Source organism: Chenopodium album, chromosome 16 (genome assembly GCF_948465745.1).
Source record: "Chenopodium album chromosome 16, dcCheAlbu1.1, whole genome shotgun sequence".
In the NCBI taxonomy this organism is placed as follows: domain Eukaryota; kingdom Viridiplantae; phylum Streptophyta; class Magnoliopsida; order Caryophyllales; family Amaranthaceae; genus Chenopodium; species Chenopodium album.
In genome coordinates this window covers 12106496-12118847 of record NC_137849.1, presented here as the reverse complement: position 1 = coordinate 12118847, position 12352 = coordinate 12106496, and the positions used below count along the sequence as shown (strand labels likewise).

General features: G+C 37.1%; 1 non-coding gene across 1 annotated transcript; it reads right to left on the bottom strand.

Annotated features, from left to right (window-relative positions):
* Positions 1 to 10787: 10787 nt before the first annotated feature.
* On the bottom strand, positions 10788 to 10892 carry LOC145587032 (small nucleolar RNA R71). The gene has a single exon (XR_014101094.1). It is a non-coding gene; the product is annotated as a small nucleolar RNA R71 (small nucleolar RNA).
* Positions 10893 to 12352: the final 1460 nt, after the last annotated feature.

The window sequence follows — 12352 nt, the reverse complement described above, 5'->3', positions numbered from 1 at the left end:
AAACATAGAAAATTCTTATGGATAAGAAGTTTAGTGGGAGCAAGAGTCAATCTTGTAAGGTCCAACAAGAAGTTTACGAACTCTGTTGTAAATTAACTATCAAATGCTAAATTCTTAGATTTGAAAGTATTTTCAACAACTGACTAAGAAAGAGGCGACACTTAGTACATATTGAGAATTAAGATCTATTGTATAGACTCAATAAAATGTTTAAACGAGTAAAGGAATTTAACGTGTTAAACATGAAGGACTTTGAAAGGCTTTTCGACCCATATGTGTAAAACTGAGTTAATGTTTGAACTTAGTATAAGCTAGAAAAATAGTAAGTCAAATAAGAAAGACTCTAGTAGAGACTTTCAACCATATCACATAGCAAACAGTTTAGCAAGACTCAGTGAAACTCGATGAGCTAAAAGGTCACATGAATGGAATAAAGTGAGGAATAATTCTGCAATTAAAACCATCATGTATGCTATGATATGGAGTCGTCACATAACTAACATGCCTAGAGCATGTGAAGTATAAAGTACCAATCAATATAAATCTAAGTAATATGATCAAGAACATCCAAAGTACATGGATAAGTAAAAGGGATGGGTTCTTGATGCATGGAAACAAATGTAAATTGATAATTGATGTTGAAAGCACATCCTTAACAAGGAAGCCATTTATAATCACGAGCTAAAATGCGTCGTGGCTTGAGAATGATGACATGGACGTGCATCCATGTGTAATAAGCGGAAATTTAAGGTAAATTCCATGATCACAGGTGACTAGGGTATCCCAAGTCACTGTGACCCGTTTGGAATAAAATCCAAGAAAAGCACCATTAGGAAATCTAATGAAATATATGAGAATATTTTTGCCTTAAAAGCAATAATAAGAAAGTTGCTTAATGGAAAGTTTGTTGTTGAACGTTGATGATTGTAGGTTGTCAATTTGAAGACCTTAAATCATGAAAATGAGTGGGAGCCATCACTTGGACAATAAATCCTAAATCACATAAAATCCATAACACTCTCAAATTTTATTATCTTATTATGAAAGTATTCGATAATGAAGATGCTAAGATTTGCAAAGTAATCATAACTAAATCTATGTAATAAGTGAACACAACATTCACAATTGCATGAAAGAAATCTAGCATAATAAATATGGGTATGATTTCTATTAAAGTTTTGTGAAGAGTATTACTCTTAAAACATTTTGGGAAAACCATTTATCATAAGATGAAACGTTGAAAGTTTTCACAGTGGAATACAAATATACTAATTATTCCACAAAACTATTTAATTGTGGTTTAGAATTAAATAACGAGTCCATTCGATTTTGAGAATATTCAAAATAAGGTATTAAGACAATGTCTTGGATAAAGAAACACCTATTAAGTGAACTTTGAATATTGTAATCGAAAATTATCCCTAATCAAGGTCATTTAAATGTTGGACGATTAATGACCACTTGAGATTAGTGTGTAGTATGATTTAAAGCACCATTTCTTGTGCTACAACGGCATGATTGTCATAAATCATTTGCACAGGTATTGGTTTAGAACAATAATGGATAGACCTATGAGAATACTTTAAGAGTTTAACAAATCGTCATAAGTATATTTCTCATTATCGCTATCGGAACCTCTTTCCTCGACCATGAGTATTGCAAGTTCTCTAGTTTGAGTACCAGTCCATTTAGATGTTTGTCAAACGTCAGCGGTACATAGGGATTATAACTGCAACACTTGGGCGGCTAGGTCTTCTTAGTAAGAAAATCTTACAGTACTAGACTGGGAATGTCCCCTTATTGAATAAATAGGGAACATGTCTTTATTGCTTACAAGGGCTCTTGATGAGCGAGACTGTGAAAATGCATGGCCATGCTCAGATGAATTTTAGAAATCATTTGCTTATTGACAGCAGAACTTGGATTTTGAGAAACACTTCTAGACGTAATAAGGATGACGAATAATCTTACCTTATAGTTCATGAAGAGACATTAAGTGACATAGGAAACAAGTTATACACTAAAAGAGCACTTGTCCGGAAGGACAAGTGGGAGATTAAGAGGAATGGTGTCCCTCGAAAAAGTGTATTATTCGGAGAGAGGGTTCGGAATAAATTATGGAGATAATTATTTAGCAAAGTCAAGTGATGGAATGCCTAGTTGGAGGCCGCTTCCAATCAGTAATATTAATGTATAATTAAGATTACAGCTTAATCTTGACTGAACCGTACGGGTCACACCCAATCAAGTTAACGATCCGTGACGACGAATTAATCCGAAAGGAATTAATGAGTCGTTAGAATATTACGAACAAAGCTATCGGATTCTGAGCTTAGAGCGCCAGAACTAAATCTCAAAAGTCGAGAAAAATTTTAGGAATTGGCGAGACGGGAAAATCCTTCAAGTAACAAGTAAAAACCTTAGCCTCGCAATGGCCTAGCCACGCGAAGGCTAGGGAAGCTAGCCATGCTGGCAGCGCGCAGCCATGCAGGCCGCGGACCCGGGCTGATGGGTGGCGGCCCAACCTAACCCATCTTGGGGCTCAAGGTTGGGCGCTACATGGTTAGCTCACATTAGATGTGAGTTGCCTTGGGGAGCAAGTGGGGAAGTGGTCCTCACCTAACCACTTGATCAACATATGACACTTATTACTTAGTGATTCCTTGATTAGCTTAACTAGGAATTAAATTTAACATTCTTTCCATGTGGGATCTTTATGGGAAAAAGTCCCATATTGAAAGATGAGAGGATTTCACAAGCAAGCACTCCTTATAAATACCCAAGGCATACCTTGGGAATTACTCACTTGAGTTGAACTCTGTGGACATGATTGTGTCTCCCCAAAAACCAAACCTAGTGATGAGTACTTTCCACGTCAGTAATATCGAACGAGGTGAAATGTTGAAGAGTCTCGTGATTTTTTCTATTTTCTAAAATGTTTTAATAAAAAATTCATTTTGTATTTCGAAAATAATTCATTTCGTATCCTATTTATGAAAAACATCTAATCTTGTTTAGTTTTGTCTATGATATGGGTCCAATAGTTATTTAGTTGGATGAGGTTTGAAAAGAGCTTTCCAATGATATATTATAAGCCCAAGTCCGAGTTATAATGAGGAAGTTATGGCCAAAATACTAAACTAGGTCTTAAATGAGTTTTATGGGCGACCTAGTGATCATGTGGAGGGTCCATTAATTTTAATTGTATTCCTAAAGTCATTAGGACTTATCCTAATTTTCTAGAATCTTCTAGAAGGTTATTTTAAGTTCTAAAGGGATTATAATTATTAATTATAGCTATTATTGATTTTGAAAAAATAAAGAATTACATTTTGAATAAAATAAGTGTTTTCAAAAGATTTAATCCGGTTTGAATTAAGATAAGTACGGACTCTAAGTAACCTAATTTAATTAGGAGAAGGACTCTGTACGGAAACTTTATCATACAGTAACCATCGCGCCGCGATAGGTTCATCGCATAGCAATGGCCTCATCGCCATGCGATGGAGCTAGTTTTACTCCGAGTCTGATGCTGACTCTTTTCTATCGTTTACGGTCGATTTTTTTGTATAAATAGGGTTGATTTCTCCCATTTTTAGATCATCAACAATCCTCTATTCTTTCCCTCTCACTAAGCTAAAAGCTTGTTCTCTCTCTTGATTTCTAAACCTAGCCTTTTTAAAATACACCATACGTCCGTCACGAGACTCGAATACACATAACCAAGCTCGAAGTTGCCTTAGACCTCTTCGTGAAAGGTTGATAGTTCTGAGGGTTTGGTCCAAATATAATTTCAATTATTGTTATTACTGTTTGATTTAATATATTCATTGAAGTTACTAACGTGTGTGATTTAGAAAGAGGTACGAGGCTTCAAAGTAAGTAATTTGATTACTTAATTATTCTTTCGATATAGGAATCATGCTTAGACTATTTTAATTCCTAGTATCATGTTAGAATGTTTTTATTGCTTTTTAGTATCATGATAGGATTAATGCTTTGATCTTTATTGCTTACTGACATGCTAGGATTTGTTATTAATCATGTTAATGTCATGTCTAGGGTCTTGCTAATATTATTATGCTTTGATGAGATTGAGATTGTTATGATGATGATTGTTGTCGTATCAATATCGTTATGTGGCTTGATATCATTGTTATTGCTTGATTATACCCTCTCTTGTATGTTTAAAGAGAATTAGTACCTAAAATCACGCTTAATAAGATAATTAATAATTTTATTTAGGCTAATATGATTTTAATTCAAGTGATCGCCGATAATAGATTTGTTTGTGCATTAATAACCAACCAACATAGATTAAACAGGTTTAGGATTAATATATTAATTGTATGTCAATTGGAAATGGCACATAAATATGAGAAGAACAAAGTAGAGGCCTATTTAGGGTAAGTTCAATCACTTTTAGGTTGGATTTGTACCTTCATCCTCGAATATCCAGTCATGGTTCAGGACCTCTATGGAGTTAGCGATCTTTGTGGTCATAAATTGTTTACAAGTTTCTAAAACTTGTTGGCGAATCTTTTGCTCTAGCTTCCTTTCCCTTTGGACGCCACTATGCTTAAATGTATGATCACAGTGAGGCTTAAGTTTGGGATGTTTGAAATATTCCCTACATTTTTTGGCGACTCATCTGGGGAGGATTTCTATTTTAATTCTTAAAATTTATTTTGGCAATAATTTAGAATGAGTGGATGAGACTTGAAATGTTCTAAATATTCATGTGCGTAATTTTGATTAACATTAATCCATAAGCATAGAAAGGTCCGCATTGGAGAGACCATCTGTAATGCGTTAAAAACATAGGATTTTTTACACGTAGGAAATTTGGGAAATATCTTTCACAACTAGAATCGAAAAAATGCTACGAAATTCGAAAATCCCGAGAACACAGAAAGCTGCCGAGGCATGTAGGAACTGTCGCTGAGATTGTAGTGTCCATCGTTGTGCAATGACTTTATTACGACATGATGGTTTCATCGGGCACGATAGAGTCATCGCTGTGCGATGGACCTTGTTTTCTCGCGCCGAGTTCTTCTAATACCGAGCCAGAAGTCTGCCTTCTTGTTTTTCCTATTCGAGTACTGTTTGATCGCTTTTACTTCCCGATTGAATTTTTTCCTTCTTTTCCGAAAACCATATGTTTCCTACATGTGGCTTTAGCCCTCGAGAATTCACGCTCCATCTACCCAATCGAACACTCTGTGCAACGAAGGGTACATCCGAGTTTGTGGATTCACCAAACCGTAGAATCAAGTTTAACTTGCGGGGTGCCATCAATATGCGCCAACCCTTCAAAAGGTAAGGCTTCCGTGCGATACATCCAGACTCATAACCATGGATCCTCTTTGACTACCATAACCCTTGAAATTTAGAGAACTAGACCCATGGTTAGGTTGCAAACTCATTGCATCATATTGTGACTATTTGACTACTTGTGCATTTTTGCTTGTGCATAGCCTATGTGTGAATAACCTAACCGTTTGTTTGACTTGTTATTAAGAGTAATATGTCTAAATAAACTGATTAATGACTAAAGGAATTTTCTTAATCAATTAATTTGGATTATTAAAGCCTGATAATATTTGACTTAACTTAGCACGACTTTAGGTTTACCCTTTTCGAGCAGAACATTGGAAACAAGTTCAAACTATTGTTTCATTTATGACGCTGAGGTATAGCGCGAACCATCAGGGTTCATCACGATGCGATAGTAATATCGCGCCGCGAAGGCTTTGTCGCGACGTAACAGTCCTATAAGTCACACAATGGTCCAGTTTCTTGCACAAGTCTTCAGGTCGAGTCTAATTTGTTAATTAATTATTAATCAAGGTTGCAATTTGTTCTTTAATCGAGTCTAAGCACATAGTCTCATGGTCTTACACAAGTGTCAAGCATGTCATTCTCACTCACTAATCAATAGCACACACTTTGTAAATGAGTTTCACCATGACCATGTCTAAGAGTCTTGTGTGCGCGTTTTCCGTCACTTTTTTAGGGGGGTAAGTCGGATATTATATCCTTCTAGCATAAGTATGTTGTTTTAAACCATAACTTGATTCCCAAAATATGCACCCGCTTTGAGTTAAAGTTAATTTGTAAATATGATTCCCATAAGAGTCAATGTCAATTTGAGTCATGTCATTAAGTCAATTGTTTAATATTACAGCACTTGGATAAGAAGAGAAGGGCGCTTAATCAAGGATAATACATTTGTTCAAGTTCTACTCTTCGATAAACCAATCCGACATAGAAGAAAGTTCGTGATCATGGCCACTCAAGAAGAAGTTGATAAGTTGAGACAAAACATGGCTAACCTTACTGAGATGATGAAGACTCTTGCTATTTAAGTCAATGACCCTACCAAGCAACTTCAGCTTGAGCCCATGGAAGATAGCCTTAACAAAATTTTTATTGACTACAAGTTTCAAGGAATTAGCTCACAAAGGGTCTTAGTGGATAAGGAACTTCTTCCGCAGAAGTTCAATGCCAATGACATCCCTAAATTCAAGCCAACTGATAACCCCTACTTTCATTTTAGGGCTTTCGAAACCATAATGAGCATCAAGGTAGTTAACAAGAAAATCTTTCCATCGCCACTGTAAGGAGGGTGTGCCCATCGTAGGGGATCCTTCTCCTTATATACCCATGGCCCTTTAAAAGCCTAGGACTTTACACTTGTTAGGGTGTATTAGGATTTGAATTCCTGACTGTTTGGGGGACCTTGAATTAGCGTTGATCCTATCATTGTGCTTTTTTGTAAAAAACTAGTAAGGAGTCGCCAATAAGTTTTAAGAAAACTCATAAACCTCGTTCATGCCTTTCTCTTAAGTAGAGTTCAAGGGATATTTAGCACGAATTGTAAGTTTACCCATGCCCAAATTGGTCTACTTGTACCAAAAATGAGATCGGGAGCGAGGGTACTAAAATAACGTTCCCTTTAGGGGGGAATCGTTATTCTAGCCTGAGTGCAGCCTCTACTAGCTCTTCCTTTTTCACAATTTCATTACCAAACAATATATGCAACGTGATACCTAAAAACTAAGTTATTTGATTTTATTTACAAGTATTAATCACGTAGGAATTACAATGCCAAAGTCGTTATTCTTTATTTAATTAATATTCGTGAAAAGAACAATAAATATACAATGTTCGCCTTGTCTTAAGTGATCAAACAACAATTAATTATTTAATTCTATTCTTTATTTAATGTAAGATACTATATGAAATTAATTAATTAAAATTTTGTTTAAAGTGATCAAACGACAGTAATTAATCAATTAAAGGTTGTTTAAACAAGAAAAGCAAAGGTGATGGATCTAAGTGCTCGGGAATTTACCATTTTTCCTTGCGAGATCTTCTTTTAGAACACTTATGGACTCTTTCTTGTTTGGTAACCTCCACCGTAGTAACAAGTGATAAAGGGGGTGAGTGTTTAGGACAAGAGGGTTAATAGTACATAAGTTCACGAAGTTTTTGCCAGAATTTTGGGTTAATTTCTATCTGTTTAATCCTCATATTAAGCCTCTATTTATAGGTAATAGGTGCGTTTAGGGTTTCGAGTGTTCTGCCGCAGCAGGTGTCGCGCACATCTGAATGGGCTACGCGCGCCTGCTCAGCGCAAGTGATTCAGGTGCGCCGCTAAGGGCACCGCAACAGAATGTCTTGCGCGCGGTATTATGGTAAGATTCGATTTTATATTTTTATAAATTTCTGAATCTTCTGCGAGCACATCACTAGAGGCTGCGCTGGACATCACGCGCAACCCTTTGTTGTGCGCGCCAAACCAGCACGACTCTTTGAGATGCGCGCGGATTTTTCTACGACAACTTTTATTTTTAATCTAGGCGCCTCTAAGTCCGTCAAAATTAGGTCTAGACTTCGGGTTTAAGCCTAATTACTGATCGGGCTTAGTTAATTGGACTTCAATTCATTTTGTTTTGGGTTAGGCTAGGTGTTTTGTATTCTTTTGACTCAATCAGTTGTCCATAAGCATTCTTCACGTTGATCCAACACAAAGATGGTTTTATTTACCGTTATAGCAATTCTGGTCGGGACAGGAGACCAAAAGTAGATGTCTACAGTTAGCCCCCACTTTAATCGAGTCTAGAATAGACGAGAATCAATGTAGCCAAGGAAATAAATCTAAGACTCATTCTTCGAAATTCCTTAAGAATAAAGAATCTTTCAGTAGTGTTGAGAATGTCAAAACTATTCTCGATTCGCTAATATTCGAGACAAGTAGCTGCTAAGGCTAGAAAGGTTATTTTCTAGTTTTAGTGCGCTAAAGAATCTATAATGACCCTTTGCAAGTGCAGATTGCTTTTACATGTAAAGGCTGTCGTGGGTGATGTATTGTCATGAGAAGATATCGGTTTAAAAAAGAGTAAAGAGGATAATATCCTCTCTATTATGGCATCGTTGATCTAAAGTCCCTCGATATGTCATTGAAACTTTAGTCCATGATTTTAACAAGTTAAAAGAAGATAACAGAGAGGTGTTTGGCGTTCGTAGCCTGATGAGTGTCATTTATGGCAGTCATTTGTTCTCTTTTAGGGTGATTTTAGATTCCTTTTATAGCTCTTTTCTTTCCTTTTTCCTTATTTTTGCTCTTTATTTCTTTAGTTTGCACTTTCCTTAGTTGATTTTCCAATTTCATGCATTTCTTGGTTTATTTTGTCTTTTTCCCTTTTATTTGTTTGTTTTCTTTTATTTTCAGGTTAAGATCGTTGTCCAAGGTTTCCTGAGGTTTCTTCCCGAGTTTGCATTGATTAAGATGCCTAGTGTCTTCCATTTGAAGCCCAAGTATGGAGATGTGCAAGTTCCAATTGACCTTAGGCTATGCAATCAAGCCGTGGGGCCACCAATTCTGGTATTGAACCCACCGTCGAGGTGTTTTAGGTTCTACCATGCTCCGTGTTCATCAAGCACACCAAGTGGAGCGCACGAGGAGCGTCAAGATGAAGGGGAAGAAACTCCCCTGTTCCAGCAGCGGAGGCGCGCGCGCGATGATGGCACGGCCGCGCGGCTTTGTGGCGCGGATGCGCGTGGCCTTGGAGCGGCCGCGCCTGTTGCTCCCCCTGTTCTGTAACCATTTTTGCGCGGCCACACATCCTCTTGAAGAAGGCCGCGCCTGTACGGGTCTATTTTGGACGATCTAACTAATTTCTTTTTGTTAGTTCTACTATATATAGATTTTTCTTCTATTTTTTGAGAGAAAAAAGAGAGAGAAAGAGATTTTTCATAGAGAATTCATTTTTTTTAGAGAGAATTAATTAGAGTTTTAGAGTAGAGATTTTTAGAGAGAGAAATTCATGGTTGATGATTCTAAGCGCATTTTCCTTTGATTTCACCAAAGTTTGTAAGGATTTCTTTTACTTTAATGCAATCTTAGCTTTTGATTTGTTGATTGTTCAAGTTTGCTGATTAGTTGATTGAATTTATTGGATTTAAATGATGATGATGAATTTGTTGATTAGCTTAGTTTTAATTTTGATTTCTTTCATGGATTATGAGTATTTTACTAGCTAGGGATGTGGTGAAGCATGTTTGAGTGATGGATCATAGCTAATCGGGAGTTTTTGATTGATTTAGCATTGTGACTAAATTGGTTGATTGATTTTGTGCATGTGTGTGATTTGTTAAAGAGTAGCTAAATTTAATTGTCATACTAGATTGCATTGTGTGCCTACATTGATACGGACCATTGATTTGTAGCTCACATTTACCGATCGAGCTTTGTTTCTGACGTTTTCTCGTAGTTGGCGCTAGTTAGACCTCTAGAAGATAGCTTGTTGAGCTCTTTTGATTGCATTTTCTATCTTCCCTCACAATACTTGAATTAATCAATCTCCAACCCCATTAGTGTGTGTCTATTGCAAGAATATGTGGATCCTAAATCCCTAGTGTCTTAATATATTGATTTACTTTGTCATTTACTTTGTTGTTTAGTTGAACTTAGATAACCTACACTACCTTTTATGCTTCGAAATAGCTTGACTTAGGCAATAGCTAACTTCCCCCCATTCCTAGCGGTTCGACCCGAACTTGCCCTATTACTAGGTGTAGGTTTGGTTACAAATTAGTTTGATTGGAGGAATTTTTAGTTTCAACGACCTAGAATTCACCTCTCGATCAAAATAGCGTCGTTGCCAGGGAATGGCATAGTTGTTTGCTATTATTGTTGAGTCTATTTCATTTCATTTCAAAAATACAAAAATATTTTTCTCTTTTAGGCTACACTTGTAGCTGTGCTACTAATTGTTTCTTTGGCATAGGACAAGAGGAAGGACTTTAGTACCTTTTGATCCGGAGTTTGAGGGAACAATCCTTGAGTTCTAGCTCTTCAAGTGAAGAAGAATTTTATGAAGAAGAACAAAGAAGCATGGGTGAAGTACCAAGGGTTGCTTTGAAGGAGTTAGGAACTCCCGATGCCTATAGATTTGAGAGTGGTATTGCTCCGCCAACAACACCGGCTAATGACTTTGAGATAAGGCCAGCGATGATAACAATGATTGAACGAAGGCAATTTAGTGGTGCCAAGCACAAAAGCCCACTAAATCATCTCAAAGAGTTTGAGAAGTATTGCAACACAATCAAACTCAATGGGGTTTCTCAAGAATTCATAAGGCTCAAGCTATTCCCGTTCTCTCTAATCGGAAGAGCTTTGGAGTGGCTAGATAAGGAAGTGAAGCCTAATTCCTTGAGAACTTGGGATGAGGTCACTAAAGAGTTTCTTTCTCGCTTTTACCCTTAAAAATAGACCACCGAGTCAGAACTCTAATCTAAAGTTTCAAGAAAAAGCCTAGTGAGAGTTTGTATGAGGCTTGGGAAAGATACAAGGAATATCAACGAGAATGTCCTCACCATGGAATCCCGACATACCAAAACATACCAAAACATACCAAATTTTCTATGGAGGATTGAGTCCCCAAGGGAAGTCATGTCTTGATGCCCGAGGCCTGATTATGAACAAGACCGAGGAAGAAGTTGTTGATATCATAGAGGATGTAGTTCGTCACTACATGGATTGGCAAGAGGGAGAAAGAGAGTCTACAAGCAAAATTAGCTCAACGGTCTACTCGGTTAATCATCTCAATGCAATCAATAATTTGTCTTCCCAAATCTCAAACTTGGGGAAGGAGATGACATTAATCAAGGCTAAGCTAGAAAGTGCCTCTTTAATTACACCGAGTCTTCCCTCCTACATTAAGGGGAGAGGTACATCTTTTACCTCTACTCTTCCTTCTACTTCAAGTAATATGCCAAGTGGATGTCTCTTTTGTGATGTTTGTGGGTCATATGACCAAGACTCTTCTAGTTGCCCACATGCTTTTGAGAATTGTGATGATGTTGAAAACAATGATTGTGAGCAAGTGAATTTTGTTTCCAACAATAACAATGGAAAAAGATTTGAAGGTCCAAGGAATTTTGAGACTAGGAATGCCCACCAACAAGGGAGTTTTGATAACTACAACAATGGTGGTTATAGGAACCAAGGAAATTAAGGTTTCTGAGGTAACTATAACAATCAAGGTTATAGTAATCAAAACCAAGGCCAATGGTATGTAAATCAAGGCCAATCTCATGGCTTTGGTGGCTAACACCAAAATTATGGCAACAATCAAGGCCGAGGTAATTGGAACAATCAAAATAGGGGCAATTTTCAAAACAACAATCAAAGGGGACCCCCACCCGGATTTGCTCCAAGACCTCAATGCAATGGTGATAATTCCTATGCTCAAACCCCATCTTCTAGAACTAACTTAGCGGAGATCATTGAAAATCAAACAAAAATTTTGAACACTTACATGGCGGTGAGTGACAAGAAGTTTAATGAGATGATGACACAAAACAAGATGCGTGAGACCCAAATCACTCAACTAGCCAATACCTTGAAAGATTGTGCTAGCCCTTCTTCATTACCTTCTCAAGGAGTTGATCCTAAGAAACCTGTTTATTCTATTACCACAAGGAGTGGGAGACTGCTTGAAGAGAGAGTTTCTAGGATGAGCGAGGAGGATGAGAAGAGGAGTGACTCAAGTGAGGAAAATGAGAACAAGGTGTCAAGGAGTGTGAGAAAAGAGGAAGTTCAAGAGAAAAAGAAGAGTGTTGAGTCTAGCAAGATGAGTGAGAGTTCTAATGAAGATACAAAAGAGAAAGAGAGGAAGCAACATGAGGATTTCAAACCGAAACTTCCATACCCCCAAAAGTTCAATAGGTACAAATTGGATGAATAATTCGGGAAATTTATCGAGATGCTTAGGAAAATTCATCTTTCTATTCCTTTCACTGATGTTTTGGGGAAAATGCCTAACTATTCTAAATTCCTTAA